This window comes from Perognathus longimembris, chromosome 7 (assembly GCF_023159225.1).
Source record: "Perognathus longimembris pacificus isolate PPM17 chromosome 7, ASM2315922v1, whole genome shotgun sequence".
In the NCBI taxonomy this organism is placed as follows: domain Eukaryota; kingdom Metazoa; phylum Chordata; class Mammalia; order Rodentia; family Heteromyidae; genus Perognathus; species Perognathus longimembris.
The window spans coordinates 25,593,702-25,606,891 of NC_063167.1; the positions used below are offsets into that span (position 1 = coordinate 25,593,702).

At 47.4% G+C, this 13,190-nt stretch overlaps 1 pseudogene; it reads left to right on the plus strand.

The window, feature by feature from the left end:
* Positions 1-8,524: 8,524 nt before the first annotated feature.
* On the plus strand, positions 8,525-9,707 carry LOC125355658 (annotated as a pseudogene).
* The last annotated feature ends 3,483 nt before the right edge of the window (positions 9,708-13,190 follow it).

Genomic DNA, 13,190 nt, shown 5'->3' on the forward strand with positions numbered 1-13,190 from the left:
ATCTTCTCTCCCAAAACCACAGAGCTTGACCTTGAACACCTAAGGTCTGACTGGATACCACCAGGATTTATTTTATCAAAGAAACTACTGGGTGCCTGGTGGCTCATGCCTATAATCCTAGCTACTCAGGATCACAGCTAGCTCTGAGGATCACAGTTGGAAGCCAGCCTGGGCAGGAAAGTCCATGAGATTCTTATCTCCAATAAGCTACTCAGAAAAAGCCAGAAGTGGTGCTATGGCTCAAGTGAGAGTGCTAGCCTGGAGCATAAAGAGGCTCAGGGACAGTGGTCAGTCCTTGAGGTCAAGTCCTCCCCCCCCCCCAAAAAAAAAAACATTTGAAAAAGAAACCATCCAGGACCCTCAAGTGACCCAAGACAGGCCCCAGCAGCAGAGCCTAGGACAGCCAGTGGCTGGGCACAGCTGCCCAATAGGGAGAACACATGTGCTGAAAAGAGCCCAGACAAAGTAGGTTGAAGCCATGCTACAGAAAAGCTGCTCCTGAGAAAGCCTACTTTACCCTTCTGCTGTACAGAATGCCCTGAGTGCTGGTGCCCCAGGGGTCTCTGTTCCTACCAGGACTATCAGGGACCAAGCCACAGAGGGGAGCAGAGAATACTACCTCACACTTGTACTCCACACAGTCAACAATTATCACCTTTTGCTTTGAAGTCAGAATGAAAGCCTCCCCTCTCTGGCCACAGAGCTCTCTCCAACCCCCCACAGGGCTGTGTATCAAGGGCCTAGGCAAGGATAGAGCTACTCCTGACCACCCACCTCAATCTGATGCAGGACATTCAGGCTTTCACTGACCTGACTGATGGTAGACAAGAGTCTCACAGACCTTCTTATCCAGGTTGGCTTCAAACTATGATCCTCAGATCCCAGCCTTCTGAGTAACTAGAACCATCAGCATCCAGTGGAGCAAAATTCTATTAACAACAACAACAACAAAAAAAAAAAGCAAAAAGGAGTGGAGTGTGGCTCAAATGATAGAGACCTGCTAAGCAAGTATGAGGCCCTGAGTTCAAATCCCAATACAGGAGAGTGGGTAAATGGTCTGATAACAAGAAAATCTGCTTTAGAGAGGTGAGGATAGGCTGAGGTGGCATATGGGTGCAGGCAAGGTAAGCTAGAAGACTTGAAGATGGATGGATGGGATGTGTGGATGGCACAGGAGTCATGGATGAGCCCCTGACCAAGAAGCAAACTAGACGGTGGTGTCATTTATTGAAATAGAGAAGATGGGAAGGAAGAGTTTGAGGAAAAAGAGCAAGAGCTGTTTAGGACACCATGAACTTTGAGGGGCAGCAGGACAACCAAGGGAAGACCGCAAGCCGGGCAGCTGGACAGGAGTCAGAGTCAGAGCAGTCAGTCTGGAGGTTCAAGGGTGGACAGGTTCTCAATGGGGTATTACTGCCCCCTAGGGGCCATTTGGAAACTGCAGTGTATATTTTCTGGTTGTAGTACTAGATGTCTCTGGCATTAGGGAAAATGAGCAGAGACTCTAGGCGCCTGACAATGCCTTTTCTGTTGGGGTTCAGCTTTGGCCTTGAGGGGGAAGGGCAGAGGAGAGCACTTCCCAGACGCTGCCCTTCCCCCAGCCCTGGGGGAATGTGGAAGCAGGCCACAATTCTCTGGGTCCGGAACCAGAAGAACTGGCTTTGCGAACAGCCCCCCAACTTTCTCAGCCCATGTGCTCCCCATTTTCGCGGGCTTTGCCCATGGGGTGGTGCTATGCAGGTGACGTTAGCCCATGAGGGGGTCTTATGACAAGCTCGCCAGCCTATCGCCAGCTCCTGGTCTATCACCCCTTTTCTTGTCACCCCTACTATATCAACTGTTAGCCACTCCCTTATTAAATCAGATTTGCTCTTGAAGCGTCTCCGAGATCTGTCTGCGCCTGGCTTCCTTCATGGGTAAGGAGGGAGGAAAAGGGATCTCGTACGGCCACGTGCACCTGAGGTCTTTCCTGAGCCCCCTACTCCACTCTGGCCTTACCTGCAGGTCAGGTGACCAGAGGAGAGGGTGAGAAAGGAAGCGATTAGAGTAGAGCCTGACACCCCCATGCCAGGGGAGGCGACCCAAGCCCGGCACTTATCAAATGGAGAATTGCCTTAAATTATCTTGACTTTCAAATTCTGTGACATTTACATCAAAATCTGTTTATAATGATCTAGGTTTTTCCCACCATAGAAATCCGAAGAATTACTTTTTTTTTTATATAAACAGCATCTCAATTTGATTCTCCATTTTCAGTGCCTGGTCCTTTTTATTGTTATTATGAAGATAAAGTACAGAGGGTTTACAATTTTTTGTGTGTGCTGAATTTTTCCAGTAATAGGTTTCTCACATAAACTAAGGGATCCTTTAATTTCCTTTTGTTCAGAAACTTAACGAAGATGCTCTCACTAATTCACATCACTGTGGCTGCCATACTGCATACTAAGCCAGTCCACAGGACTGTTGCTCTAGACAGAAACAGATACACATTGAAATATTTTACATCCACAGCTGTGCCAAGCATTTGCATGATTTCCTTGGGTTCTTAATTTTTTTTTTTTTTTTTTTGGCCAGTCCTGGGCCTTGGACTCAGGACCTGAGTACTGTCCCTGGCTTCTTCCCGCTCAAGGCTAGCACTCTGCCACCTGAGCCACAGCGCCACTTCTGGCCATTTTCCATATATGTGGTGCTGGGGAATTGAACCGAGAGCTTCATGTGTAGGAGGCAAGCACTCTTGCCACTAGGCCATAATCCCAGCTCTCTTAATTATTTTTTATATGTCCTTTATACAGCAACAATGGTGTAACCCTAGGATTTTAAATTTTTTATTTATTTATTGTCAAAGTGGTGTTCAGAGGGGTTACAGTTTCATATGTAAGACAGTTAGTATATTTCTTTTCTTTTCTTTTTGCCAGTCCTGGATCTTGAACTCAGGGCCTAAGCACTGTCCCTGGCTTCTTTTTGCTCAAAGCTAGCACTCTACCACTTGAGCCACAGCACCACTTCTGGCTTTTTCTATATATGTGGTGTTGAGGAATCGAACCCAGGGCTTCATGTATGCGAGGCGAGTACTCTACCACTAGGCCATATTCCCAGCCCCTTGTTAGTACATTTCTTATCAAACTTGTTACCTCCTCCCTCATTTTTCTCCACCTTCCCTCTTCCCCCAACCCTAGGTTTTTTTTTGTTTTGTTTTGTTTTGTTTTTGGCCAGTCCTGGGCCTTGGACTCAGGGCCTGAGCACTGTCCCTGGCTTCTTCCCGCTCAAGGCTAGCACTCTGCCACTTGAGCCACAGCACTGCTTCTGGCCGTTTTCTGTATATGTGGTGTTGGGGAATCGAACCTAGGGCCTCGTGTATATGAGGCAGGCACTCTTGCCACTAGGCTATATCCCCAGCCCAACCCTAGGTTTTTTTTATATGATGTTACAGAATGACATCTTAACTATGACCTTCATTCTAGCAAGGAAAAGCATTTGCTCTAAGAGGTGGGTGCAGGGCTAAGGTTATGAGTCAGCAAAGTGAATCTGCACACAGAGAACCCGAGGTTGGGCTTCTGGTGCTTCAAACAATTTAGAGATGGGAAAAGGGGCAGGGCAGGCAGCTACACAGAGGAAGGTACCACGAGAGTGTAACTGACAGCACCACCCATACTAAGATTAGGAAAGGTGAGATTTGACTACTGAGAAGAAGTTGGCATCTTTTCTATGACTTTTTTCCCAGTACTTGAGTTTGAACTCAGTGTGATCTACCACTTGAGCCCTGCCCCGGCTCCCTGTGCTTTAGTTTTATTTTACATAGGATACTGTCTTGCATTTTTATCAGGGCCAACCTAGATTGCTATCTTCCTCTTTATGCTTCCTCATAGCTTCTATGACAGGCCTACACTCTCATGCCAAACTTTATGGATTAAAGTGGGATTTCACTAACTTTTTGCCAGGCCTGGCCTCAAATTGTGATCTTCCCCATTTCTGCCTCCTAGTACTTGGGATTATAGACAAACAAGTTACCATGTCTGGCTTGTTGATATCTTTCAGAGAGAGAGAGAGAAAGGCAGGGCAGAGAAGGAATTCTCTCTCAAGGACCTGAAAAGAGGGAGAGAGGCAATGACTGCTTTAAGAAATTTTTTTTTTTTGGCCAGTCCTGGGCCTTGGACTCAGGGCCTGAGCACTGTCCCTGGCTTCTTCCCGCTCAAGGCTAGCACTCTGCCCCCTGAGCCACAGCGCCCCTTCTGGCCGTTTTCCATATATGTGGTGCTGGGGAATCGAACTGAGAGCTTCATGTGTAGGAGGCAAGCACTCTTGCCACTAGGCCATATTCCCAGCCCCTGCTTTAAGAAATTTTGGTAGAGGTGAAGTTCAAAGGTAGAATACTTGCCTAACATGCACAAGACCCTGTATTCAACTCCCAGCACTGTAAAAGCAGTTTCACTAAAAAAGGGATCAATAAAATGGGATGGCAGCTAGAGGGGTTAAGGAAAGGCTTTTGTTTTTGACAGGCTGCCATGCTGAATGCCAAGAGGCATGAGAGTGAGTGCCTGGTGGGGGGGGGCACTGGTAGATGCAGGAAGAGGGGGTGGAAGCAGGGTCCCCATGCAGGGGCTAGTGTTCCATAGGAGGTGAGCAAGTTCACTGTCACAGAAGGAAAAGCAGAGGAGGGAGGGGAGACATGGGCAGAGCAGACGAACTGGAAGCCAGGAGACAAGATAGTCTGTACTATGTGAATGAAAACCAGGACCAAGAGCTGGGGGTGAGGAGTGGGGGTGTAAAATGCTGGAGGGCCAGGGAGTAGAGAAAAGGCCTTTCAGATTGTGGGTAACAATTTGATGTGGCCCGTGATGAGTATGTTATATGCATTACTTTTGTTTATTTCTCAAAGCATTCCTTAAACTTGACTTAGTTCTTTGTTTTGTTTTTGTTTTTTTTTTGGCCAGTCCTGGGGCTCGGACTCAGGGCCTGAGCACTATCCCTGGCTTCTTTTTGCTCAAGGCTAGCACTCGGCCACTTGAGCCACAGCGCCACTTCTGGCCATTTTCTGTATATGTGGTGCTGGGAATCGAACCCAGGGCTTCATGTATACAAAGCAAGCACTCTTGCCACTAGGCCATAGTCCCAGCCCTGACTTAGTTCTTTGATACTCTAGTTAGAACACCATGATTTGGAGAAATCAAATCAATTCTTAGATTGGTATGGTGTGGAACTGGAATTTCAATAGCTGTTTTCTTTTAAAGCCTCCACTCTTTTTTTGGCCAGTCCTGGGCCTTGGACTCGGCCTGAGCACTGTCCCTGGCTTCTTTTTTGCTCAAGGCTAGCACTCTGCCACTTGAGCCACAGAGCCACTTCTGGCCATTTTCTGTATATGTGGTGCTGGGGAATTGAACCCAGGGCCTCATGTATACGAGGCAAGCACTCTTGCCACTAGGCCATATCCCCAGCCCAAAGCCTCCACTCTTAAAACATCTAAAAACAATGCTTGTTTCTTCCAGTCAATTAAAAATCTCTATTTCAGTGTCTGTTGAATTCTTAGAACTTAGATCTACAAGTACAAAAGAATGGTACTAACTGTTAATGAATGAAGCTACTTTAAAAAATCTATACAAAACTTCCATACTTGCTGAAAAGGTTCTTTTATTTACTAAAGCTACTATGTAAGTTTTTAAAAAAAGAAATTGATGTGGCAATCTAGGAGGATGGCTGGGCACTGCTTAAAGCCCCCTTAAGACCTGTGCTGCCAAGTTGGCACTGGTATCTCACACCTGTAATCTCAGCTATTCAGGAGCTGAGGTCTGAGGACTGAGCTTTGAAGCCAGCCCAAGCAGACAAGTCTGAGAGATTCTTTTCTCCAAGTAACCACCAAAAAAGCCAGAATTGTAGATGTGGCTCAAATAGTGGAGCACCAGCCTTGAGTAAAAAAGTACCGAGGATCGGAGTTCAAGTCCCAGCACTGGCACAGGACAAAAAAAAGAACACACACACACACACACACACACACACACACACACACACACACACACACACCATTAAGGGCAGGGTCAAAAGTTTGCATAGTAGGTTAGAAATCTGGAAGGAAAGAAAGTTAGGAACTCTGAAGTACCAGCTGAGAAATGACATCCTGTGAGAATGAGTACAATTGTATCTGAAATCAGGAATTATAGAGTGCTGTGCTCTTGGGCATCCAGGAGTCAAGTTGTGGTGGTCCTGCTTACCACTCACTTCCCTTCCATTCTCACAACTTAGGGCCCTGAGATTTCAAGGCCCTAGCACACTTTCACTAATGGAGACATCCACAATTCCAGTAAACTATGAATTATGCCTGTTGCTTTGATACACTAGGTAAATTGTGCCAAGAGGCAAGCAGGTGAGAAAAGGGGCTGCCATCTTGGGAAGATAATGGACCCTGACTATCAGGAGGTAAGTGAAGTGTTTTATAATTGGGCTGGGAAGAAAATGTTTGATACTCAGAGGTCGAGTAGGGTGCCTCTTCTAGTCCTCCGCCAAATTCTGACAGGTAGCCATGGCCTGGAAAGAATATGACCAGGAGCTCAAATCCTCATGGACAAAGGTCTAGGACATCCCACCATGTGAGAAGAGAGGAATCTGGAAGGCATAGTAAGGAGGGAGGTGATGACTATTGGCGAGAGTTCTGGGACCAACAGCAGCAATGAGGACTGTAATTCAGCCCAGTAGCTGGCCAGCATCCTAGAATAGCCATTTCCAAGAGATGTGAATGGTGAGGACAGGAAGACCACTGAAGATACTCTGCTATACCTTCACATCCTGAGCCTGACCAAGCCCATCACTCCCTCAGTTTCCAGGACTGACAGGCATTCTCAGGCCCAGAATGAGACCCACTCATTGAGGAAATCTCCTTGGCCACAAGGAACTGCCCACTCGGGGAATCAATCAGTCAGAACCATGACTGGTCCACAGGAGGATACACAGGTCTGGTCCCCACACCTCAGTTCAAGACAACTCTGAACTGAGTTTTGATACCAGCCCCAGAACTCCTCCTGGGATCACCTGAGGCTTCAGGGTGATTGCTCAGAAGTTCCCCCATTGCTTTCTGTCCAATCTGCTTCCTTCCTTCTCATAGTTGTCCTCAAGATCATGCCTCAGCTTCCTGCCCATAAATCTTCATGAATCAGTTTCCAAAGGGCTGACCTGAAACAGTCAAAAATTGAAATAAGCCAGGCACAACTAGCTCATCCTGTCTACTCAGGAAGCTGAAACCTGGAGGACCACAGTTTGAAAACAGCAGACAGAAAAGTCCAAGAGATTCTATGTCCAATTAACCAGCAAAAAAAAAAATGGAGGGCTGGAGGCCTGGCTCAAGTGGTAGAAGACCAGCCATGAGGGAGAGGTTGAAGCCCTAAGTTCAAGTTTCAGTACCACCCCCCCCCAAAAAAAACTCAAACACCCACCAAACAAAACAAAAACTGAAAAAAAATCAAGCAGTAGTAACATGGGTAAAACTTCCAGAGACAGAGCAATAAAAACTGAATTAACTAAAAGAAAGAAATATTGCCTCAGAGAGGCAAATGTTGGAAGGGTGGGGAAGAGTGTCATTTTTTTTCACACTTTCTTGTTTTGTTTTGTTTAGCCAGTAGTGGGGCTTGAACTCAGGGCCTGAGCACTGTCCCTGGCTGCTTTCTGCTCAAGGATAGCACTCTACCACTTGAGCCACAGAGCTACTTCTGGTTTTTTCCATACATGTGGGACTGAGGAATGAAACCCAGGGCTTCATGTATATGGGGCATGCACTCTTGCCACTAGACCATATTCCCAGCCCCTCACACTTTCTTTAAACTGTGCAATTTTGGGGCTGGGAGTATGGCCTAGTGGCAAAAATGCTTGCCTCATAAACTGTGCAATTTTTATTTGGACAGACAAGCTAGATTGCTACCAAGATGTGGGGACGAAGTGAGGCGTTCTGAGGTAGCAGGGAGGGCTGAGGGGGCTTAAGGTCTCATCAACATGGTGGCTCTTAAAAAGCTAGCTTGCAGATGCCATCAGCAGACGCTACGTAGATGAACTCGGCAACTTGTGGCCCAAGAGGTATGGGGAGGGGACAGGAAGGGGTGACATTCTCCAGGAGAGAAATGTACGCTTTACCTGAACTGTGAAATGGTCACTGCTGTGCACAGCGCCTTCATACTAACTATAAAGCCAGATGTTTAAAAAAGCGAAGTGCCTACCAAGACACAAGGACGGAAGTGGGGTGCTCCGAGGTGGCTGGGGGGAGGGGGGCGCTGAGGGCGCTTCCGGCCTCACCGATGCCAGGAGGCCGCGCATCTGCAGCCCAACTGGAAGAGAGAGAGAGAGCACACGAGGCGGGGGAGACGGAAGTCAGCAGCCAGAGAGGGGCTGGCCACCCAGAAGAGGGAGGGCACGAAGACCGGAAGACACCTGCCAACAAGGGCTGCCGGTGCCTCAACCGGAAGAGAGGGAGCACGAAGACCGGAAGCGGGCAGGTGGTGGAAGCGGCCTCGGAAAGACCAGCTCTGCAGCCCCGGCCACTCTCGGCGAGATGGAGGGGCAGCAGCCGAAGCAGAAGACTAGGCGGCGCAGGTTCACGTGAGCGCAAGTGGTGCTTTGTGGGGGGGAGGACCCCGCCGGCAAGGCTGTGGCCCGCATCACCTCAGCCGCTACCTTTCCCGTCCTCCATGTCAGGTACGCCCGCAAAGCCAATCATAACCAGCTGATGTCCAGGCTGGCCAGGTATCTGAGGGGCAGGTGGACGACCAGCCGAAAGGCCCTGGCACCCACGGGCGGCCACCTTAACACTCAGTCCATGACCCAGGCGGTCATCCAGAGTGCCCTCACCGGGGCTAGGAATATGGCCTAGTGGCAAGAGTGCTTGCCTCGTATACATGAAGCCCTGGGTTCGATTCCTCAGCACCACATATATAGAAAAGGCCGGAGGTGGCGCTGTGGCTCAAGAGGTCTCAGAGTGCTAGCCTTGAACAAAAAGAAGCCAGGGACAGTGCTTAAGCCCTGAGTTCAAGCTCCAACTGGCAAAAAAAAAAAAGGCTCAGAATGCTTTCACCAGCGATGCTACAGTTGACACCAAGGCTCTTAGGCCCTACTATACTTATTTCTTCAGCCTAGTAGTGGAAAATAGGAAAGGAGGCACCACATCCTGGTCTGCAGCTGCCCTTGTTACCAAGGGCAAGCAGCCCCTCCCTGCACCGGCCACTCTTGATGATGTCATCCCACTCTTGATGATATCATCCCAGGAAGTGCTGGAGGGGGTGTGTGTGTGGTGGGGGAGAGCCTGCAGTCATTTGTCTCCAGGAGCCACCCTTATTACCCAAAGCCAAGGTCTCCCTGGACAAGAGGAGAAACACAGGATTCAACATAATAAAATGGAGCCCTGCCACCAAGACAAGAGCAATAACTGGATCCTGGAACTGACCAAGATCATTCCATGCTCTGTGGAATACCTCAGGTCTGGCCCCAGTAAAGGTGGAATTCTACCCAAAGCCTGGGAATGTGTCCAGGAGCTTCGGCAGAGTAACCAGTGGTTGTTTGAAGAAACTCAGGGGCTAGATCAACCACAGCTGGACAATGATGACTTTCCACAGCAGGTAGAAGATCTTAAAACCAAGAATCTGCTGCTACGAGCTCAGTTGAGACACCGTGGATTAGCAGTCACCATCAAGAATGACAGCAACTTTCAGGATGTCAGTTCCAATGGCTCACGCCTGTAATCCTAGCTACTCTGAGGATCAGAGTTGAAAGCCAGTGAGATCTTCATTTAACCACCAAAAGTGGAGGGGTTGAGTGCTAGAGCACCAGCCTTAATGAAAAAGCTAAATGACAACATCCAAACTCTTGAGTTCAAGCCCAAGTACTGGCACACACAAAAAAAGAAGCAACTAACAGAATTCAGGTGCCTTGGACCTGAGAACTGGAAAAAGCAGCAACACCCCTTTCATTATCCACCTCTGCGTAGGACTTGGGGACTTTGTAATGTGCCTGTGGTGTGGTAGCCTGTCATAGTGTGGAACTGTTTATGTGAACCTTGCCTGTCTGTGGTCCTCATGCAGTCCCTGGGCTCCCATTTCACTGTACATGCGCGGTCTCCATGATGGATACTGGACACATTAAAGTGAGATTGCCCAGCAGAACTTTGCTGCCAGTTGATTCTCTGGCTTGCCCCAGGATTCTGGTGCTCCAGTTAGTTCTTTGAGGTTTACGTGCGTACCTGGCAACTATGGGGAGCAAGCTTAATCAAGAAATGGGGCGAGAGTGCTTAGCAGTGGCTGTTCTCCTGTGAAAGGGTTGGTCCAGCAAATTGCCGAAGCCTATACAGAAGTTTCTAAAAACAAGCAGGAGCCAGCTTGTCACCTTTTCACTTATGGGGGTGATTTCCCCCCCCCCATTTTTTTCCTTTAAAATTGTTCTGAATCAAAAAAACAAAAAAAAACAACAACCTGGGCACTGGTGGCTCATACCTGTAATCCTATGGAGACTGATACCTGAAGACTGTGGCTTAAGGCCAGCCCAGATGGGAAAATCCATTAAATTCTTATCTCCAGTAAGGAAGTGGAGCTGTGGCTCAAGTGGTGGAACACCAGCTTTGAGCAAAAAGAAGCTGAGGGACAGTGCCCAGGCCCTGAGTTCAAGCCCCAGGACCAGCACACAAATAAACAAAAAGCTAAAGACAAGAAGGGATAATGGGTATAAAAGATCTTGAGGAGGGCTGGGAATATGGCCTAGTGGCAAGAGTGCTTGCCTCGTATACATGAACCCTGGGTTCAATTCCTCAGCACCACATATATAGAAAAGGCCAGAAGTGGCACTGTGGCTCAAGTGGCAGAGTGCAAAAAGAAGCCAGGGACAGTGCTCAGGCCCTGAGTCCAAGGCCCAGGACTGGAAAAAAAAAAAAAAAAGATCTTGAGGAAAATAGAAAAACCAAAATTTTCAATAGTAGGAAATAAGCTGGAGATAAAGGGAAACAATTACCTCTTAATTTATACCTTTAAAAACTAACTTTTGCTGGGCATAGTGGTGCTGCCTGTAAATCTCAACACTTGAGAGATAAGATTTATATTTTGAGACTGCCCTATATTTGTCTCTCTGTCTGTCTCTCTCTGACACACACACACACACACACACACACACACACACACACACACACGCTTTCCAGCAGAGAAACTTGGCAGACATCTCCATTTCCTTAACCAACTGATTAAAGATAGCATCATCATCCGTATTTGAATTGCCATCATGTCCTGGGACGTAGTAACCACATTACTCCTGTGGTGTTCCTGCCAAAAGACATAACTTAAATGCAATCATGAGTTTAAGTATCTGTGTGTACAAACTGAGATACAACCATAAACATAACTGTCCTGTTCCTTCCAAAAATGTCAAGATCAAAAGAGTCAATGAGCCAGGCACTGGCAGCTCTCACCTATAATCCTACCTACTCAGGGGGCTGAGATGTGGAGGATTGTAGTTCAAAACCAACTCAGGTAGAAAGTCTGAGAGATTCCCATCTCTAAAATAACCAAAAAGCTAGGCTGGAAGCATGGCTCAAATGTTAGAGCAATAAAGCCGAACAAGCAAGTGGCTCTGAATTCAAACCCTGGTACCAACCAGTAAACAAAGATAATGAAAACCCTAGAGACTGTTTCAGAGTAAAAGAAACTAGACTAAATACAAGGTATTATTATCCCTTGTCAAGGAAAGACAATAGCTGAAATTACTATCAAGTGGTGATATGTGGCCAGATTACAGTGTTGTGTCAATGTTAAATTCCATGATTGTTACTATGGCTCTTTGGTTATATGAGGGAACAAGTGTGTGTGTGTGTGTGTGTAATTTTGTGCTAGTCCTGGAGCTTGAACTCAGGCCTCGGCGCTGTTCTTGAGCTATTTTGCTCAAGACTAGTGCTCTACCACTTGAGCCACAGCTCCACTTCTGGCTTTTTGCTAGTTAATTGGAGGTAAGAGTCCCATGGACTTTCTTGCCCAGGCTGGCTTCAAACCGCATTCCTCAGATCTCAGCCACCTGAGTAGCTAGGATTAGAAGCATGAGCTATCAGTGCACAGCTTGAGGGAATATTCTTGTTTCTAGGAAATATACTAAAGTATTTAGGAATAAGGGGGCATGGTATCTTCAGTTTACTCTCAATTGGTACATGGTGAAAAATGTGTATATGTGTATGTATGTGTATGGACATACACATGATTGTACACTATGTACATAGAATAAAAGCATGGGGCAAAAAGTGAACTGATAAATGGACTAAAGGATGGAATTCCTTGGCTTGAACTTGAGGCCTTGGGGCCTTGTGCTCTACCACTTGAGCCACATAGCTTGGCTTTTTGCTGGTTAACTAGAATGGATTTGTCTGCCTGAGCTGGCTTTGAGCCTCAATCCTCAGATCTCAACCTTCTGAGTAGCTAGGATTATAGGCACAAACCATCAGTGCCCAGCTCTTGAATTCTTCTTATAGAATTCTTATTGTCTTTTAAGTTTGAAAACACGTCAAAATAAAATTACCAAAGAGGGGAAAGGTATACTGTATACCTGTAGTTCAGTCAGGAGACTGAGGCAGGAAAATTGAGTTCAAGGTCAAACAGGACTCCATAATAAGACTCTGGAGAAAAAGAACAGTTTATAACTACCCATTGTTTACTCTCAAATGATTCTAGCTTTTACGGAGCTTCAAGAATGCTTGCAGCGTAGGCCTCAGACACAGAATTCCAGGCAGCTTTCTCCACCTGCTGAGCCACCAGTTTACCAGTGCCCTCCTGTTGTCATGAGACAGAGCAGGAACGCAGGAGCATGTGGATGGGGCCAGCCGGCTTATTCCCGATCTTGATGTCCATGTACACCTGAGGATTTGACCAGGCCTTTTTTGCAGCGGGCTCTCCTTAGGTGCAGAGGAGACTGCTAGTTAGTGGGAACTCCCAACTACACAAGTAGAAGCATGAGTTCTGCACATTTCCAAAACACTACCGAACAGGCTAGACAAAGGTGCCCACAGGGAAGGCTGTGGCCCTGACAGCCCAGCTGCACACCAGCCAGGTGACAGACCTCAGCACCAATCGGGGTTCTACTTAGTGTCTCCCCATGTTCACCCACAGATGCAAGCTTACTTCTCTCTTCCCTGTAGCTAGCTCGGAATACTTTTTTTTTGGCCAGTCCTGGGCCTTGTACTCAGGGCCTGAGCACTGTCC